Below are 5,287 nucleotides of genomic sequence, written 5' to 3'. Positions count from 1 at the left end.
AGGCTGGGAATTAATGTATTTTTCCCTCTTGCCCCCATGCAGGGAAGTCCCAAAAGAGCCCAGAAAGTTTGTTTCAGGAGAAAAAGGTATTTGTCAGGGCACCTGGGTGGCTCAGTCGGTTCGGCATCTGCGTTTGGTTCAGGTCACGATCCCAGGGTCCTGGGATTGAGTCCTGTGTCCGGCTCCCTGCTCAGTGAGGAGTCTGCTTCTCCCTCTCCGTCTGGCCCTTGCTCATGTTCTCTCTCTCTCTCACTCTTTCTACCTCAAATAAATGAATAAAATCTTAAAAAAAAGAAAAAGGTATTTGTCTTCTAAAGAAGACATGCAAGGAGGCAGCCTCCGAAAGGCTCCCCAGGCCCTGGGAATATTGGTTATACTGGGAACAGGAAGGAGAACTCAGGGTGAGATGCAGGGAAGGAGGGATACTTTTCATCCTATGTCCTTTGACTCTACTGTTCTATGTCTACCTCATATAAAACCTATTTTAAAGAATCAAAAAAATTCAAATTTTAAATGTTAGAAAAATTAAAAAGGAGACATAGTGGGAGAGAAATTTTCCAAGCTTTCTTAATTCCTGAGCCTCAAGGGGCTTGGGTGGCGGAGTTAGGCAAAGGGCTCATTGTGAGGGGTTCTTAGGAGGAAAGTGGTGGGGATATGGGATACAGGGTCCAGGGCCCTTGGGAGGTCTTGGGGATCCGTGTGGAGTAGTTTCCTCAGTGGGTTATTGTTTGCCGAAGTGCCTTGTCTTGGCAGCTCCTGCAGGAGCTGGACACAGGCCCTTAGCATCGGTGGGCTGTGAGTGATGCGCTGTGCCAGGGCAGGTGGCAGGGACATGCATATGAGGGGAGGTGGGTGGGCATGGGATGAACATCCATTGCTCTCACCCACCACTGGTCTCTGGTCTTGCTCCTGGTAGGACCTCACAGGTTACGCTGAGTGAGAAGAGGCTCCTTCTAATCCCATCGATCATTCCATCCTGGTCCTCCTTGGTCTGTCACTAAGAGGCCCGCTGGAGTAAGGGTCTGGCCGAGGTTCTTCTGTGAGTAGAACATTTCTGTGTAATGGGTAACAGGGCCTTAAATTTCATGTCTACGGAACCCATTAATGCTCCATGAAGTGAGATCCTCAGTCCTTTTCTCAGAAAGAGGGCATCTTCTTAGATCTTCATAGATCATAAGAGTCCAGTCTCGGGGTTGGGGAAATGCAATGCAGTGTCACCAAAAGTGAGACTAGACCCATCACAGGGCTTCTTCATTCCTTTCCTCAATCACAGAACAAACCCTCCGATCTCCCCAGGGCAGAAGCAGCAGCTGCTGATGACAGTGCCACACCTGGCGTCCACCACCTGCCCTGGGCAGCTTCCTTCCTTTGGCCTCTTCTGGATCTGGTCTGCAATCCTCGGCCGTAGTGGAAGTGCCTTCAGATTTATATGGTGCTATTTACTGGCCCTCTGCCAATTAGTGACACTTTGAAATTCCCTTATATGACGCACTGCTGCTCTGACAATAAACAAGTCATTAGCTGGGTCGGAGGGCAGCTTCCAGCTGGATTTGATTCATTGTTTCTGAACCAGCTCAAGAGGCTCATTAAGATGCAGGGTCTCCTGTCCAAGGCTCAGGAAACCCCTAAAGCAGGGGGCAGATGGGGCTACTGCACATCCAGGCGCTGGGTCACTATGTCATTTGCTTTCCCCTCTGATCCCCCCCCCCCACACACACAGCCAAGGAGCATCACCCCACTACTGGGGGAGGGGATAGTAATCACCACCACAGCCTCCACCCTCCTTCCCTAAGACACAGACACAGGCCTCAGCAGGGAGTGCCCTGGAGGAGCAGCAGGGGGCCGGGTGACAGGAGGCTGGATGGGAAGGAAAGAGAGAAACCCCAGTGGGTGATCTGGGGTGGGGAAAATCTGGGAGACACCTGAGCGTTTTACCCACTTTGTGTTCTCACCTTGCAGCTTCACAGGCTGTTGGATCTGGAGGGGTCTTGGAGGTCACCCAGGCTACCCCCTTGCTTCCAGTTTACAGACGCAGAATCTGATGCTCCAGAAAATTGGAGTGATTTTCCAAAGTTCACCTGGCTCATAAGTGCCTGAGCTGAGACTAGAACCAGCTCTAACTCTTGGTTTAAATCTCAATCTATGACCTACACTGCCTCCTAGGGGAAAAAGGTAATTGAACAAAAACAGGCAAGTGTCCTACTCAGGCCAGTGTTTACTTCTTCCTTCCCCCTCCTCTTACCTCCTCTCATACACCTCCCCCTTCAGTGTGGATCCTGGGATTCTGCATAAATGAAAGGGTCTTGTGTGGGTGTCCAAGGGTCTTCTATGTTTGAGTGGATAAATGAAGCAGCCTTACAACAGAGCGCCTGGCTAGGTGCTGCAGGAGAAAGAAGATGAATTCGACAGGCTTGGTCTGTTTGCAAAACCTCATGAACTAGAATGCAGAACACAATGAAGAATTGCCAGGAGGTAAAGACAGACCTTAAAGTCCAAGTGGGAAGTTCTACAAGCCAAAGTCATGATGATTGTGCCATGGGGGATATCAGGTTGGATATAACCCTAGGTGGGAGGGACTAGGGTCTTGATGGTGAAATGGGGGCAGGTGACCTGGTTTCTAGCTCATAGATCATAAGAGGCAGGCAGCTAAAATTAAGACCTCGGCAAAAGCTGGGACCTTGGAAGGGATGCATCCTCAGAGAAATCAGGATTAGAAAAACATCACTCATAGGTTCAGAGCAGGACAAGGGCTCTGCATAGACAAAAGTTCTCCAGTGAGAAATAGGAACTCTAGGCCCACCCAAACCAAATGTAACTACAGTGTCATAGTTTTCACTATTGGAATTTTCAAGTTGAGAAATTGAAGTAAAAATAGGTTCCAGGCCAGTAAAAGTCATAGGGTATTGGGAGAAGGAAGCATGAGACTATTCTGGAAGAATGTGTTCCAGAGTGACAGCACTCTCACAGCAAATTATACCCCCCTTTGAAGTTGTACTGACAATAAAACAAATTTCAAACCACATGAGGAAGTGATATGCCATTAAGAAGAATCGGCAAACATATCAAGTTAGTTTAGCATTCTAAAACATAAAATGGTATAACAATCTGAAAGAAATTTTAAGAGATCTATGTTTCAGATGGTTAAAAAGTTGAAAAAGGAATACAAACAGTAAAAATAGGATATTTTGAAAGACGGCAGGCCAACTGGTGAAATAAACAAACAAATATATAATACTTTCCAGAAATGAAAAAGATAGTCATGGAAATAAAAGTCCACTGGATGTGCCAAACAGCAGATTAGACAAAGCCAAACAGAGAATAAGTGAACTGAAAGGCAGATCAGAGGAAATGACCCCAAATGCTGCACAGGAAAATGAAGAGAGAGAAAATATGAAAGAAGCTAAGGGCATAATGGGCAGAACAAGGGAGTCCAAATGATGCCTACAAGGGGTTGCACAAGGAGAATTGAGAGAATGCAGGAATTGGCAATACTCAACTTTATAGACTTGATGGAAGACATTCATTTTCAGATTGAAGAACTATCGGGAGTTCTCAGGAAGACCCATAAGAATAAATTCACACTCAGATATGTCATCTGAGTGCAACTGGACTCAAGGGAGCACAACCAGTGTGTCGAGGGAGAAAGACAAAGGAGGGTTTAATTTTGTGCAGGAATGTCTGGGGAAGTTCATGGATCACAGAGGCTCCAAGGCCGAGTTGAACTTTAGAAGGCAGAGAATATGGTGAGGCTGGCAAGGAGACCTGGAAAATAGGAAAATATGAAGTTCCAGCTGGTCTGACTAGCTTCTGAGCAGGCTTTAACCCATTTAAAAATATATATATTTTATTATTTATTCATGAGAGACACAGAGACATAGGTAGAGGGGGAAGCAGGCTCCTTGTGGGGAGCCCGATGCGGGATTTGATCCCAGGACCCCATGATCATGACCTCAGCCAAAGGGAGATGCTCAACCACTGAGCCACCCAGGTGCCCTAACCCAAGTTGTTTTGAGTAAGGTTACCTACCCGGATTCTGGATACCTGCTAAATAAGTGTTTCACGGGATATGCTCTATGCCTTTGCTCAGACCTCTTTGTTCATCCTGTTTGGGTCCCCTCCTCTGTCCCTGAGGTCATCATGACTCCACATCCCGGGGAAGGTAGAGGCCTTCATCTTCCTGAGACCACTCATAACCACCTTGCCCTCTGAGGCCTCCCCCTCCTTTGGGGGCTGACATGAAATTGGACTCTGCAACCTTCCGTCTACTTGGGGTCCTTCAGGGGAAAAAAAAAAAAGGCCCCCTCTCTGAAGTGGACAGCAGGGGCTTGCCCTGCTGCATCTGTGTCTTGTTAGCAGCACCAGTGGCTTCATAGGAACAGAAAAACCTGGCCATGGTAATTGGCTCATGAAAGCTGCATGTTGCTGCAGGGGGAGGGAGGGTCTGCAGAGGAAGGGGAGAGGGCTTAATGGGAAGCAAATGCCTTGGAAGAGCCTAGTGAGGACCCTCCCCCAATTCATGGCCATTAGCATTCCTCAGACACCTGCAGGCACTTGGCCCTGGCTGGGGATGGGATGTGCTGACTCCTCCCTGCCGGAGCACAGAACAGAATGCTGAAGTTTGGTTCCAATTAGGGGGGCAGAGAGCAGGGGTGGATGGGAGGCAGGAGACCACTTCCTTGTATCTTTTGAGAGCATGCGGTTTTATTTGTCAGTTGTTGGATTCTGTTGCACCTATGGTTGTTTATGGTGTCAGCCAAAGAGCAGCGGCCTTTGGGACCCAATGAACCCGGGTCTGTATCCCAGATGATCCCTTTCCTGGCTTTGGGACCGGAGACAAGCACAGAGTCGCTGGGGTCCTCAGTCTCCTTCTCTGTGATAATGAGGGAATAATATCTACCAAACCGGGTTACTGGGAAGAATAAATAAGACCATTTGAAGGCACCTAGCAGAAGGCCTATTATGGAATGGATGCTCGAAAAACATTCATTTCTTTATCCTTGGCTTGAAAGTAGCTTTGGGGGGAAGGATGGTGTCTTACTCCATCTGTAATCTCTGAGGTGCTTGATGCAGTGCGGGGCACACAAAATCCACCAGAAGGGAGTGAATACCCTCTCCTCGGAGCTCCCCTCCTCTCACACTAGCATAGGTCAAAGGTCAGCTCAGAAGCCCGAGATGCCAGGGGAGGCGGTCTGAGTCCCTGAAGAGTCCTTGAAATGACCATGGTGGCAAGCTGTTGACCAACCAGGAAAAAGGCATTTCTCCTAGAGGCCTCTTGAAGAGCTTACTC

Source organism: Nyctereutes procyonoides, unplaced genomic scaffold (genome assembly GCF_905146905.1).
Source record: "Nyctereutes procyonoides isolate TBG_1078 unplaced genomic scaffold, NYPRO_anot_genome, whole genome shotgun sequence".
Classification (NCBI taxonomy): domain Eukaryota; kingdom Metazoa; phylum Chordata; class Mammalia; order Carnivora; family Canidae; genus Nyctereutes; species Nyctereutes procyonoides.
The sequence above is the reverse complement of the archived record's forward strand: the minus strand, read 5'-3'. Positions refer to the sequence as shown.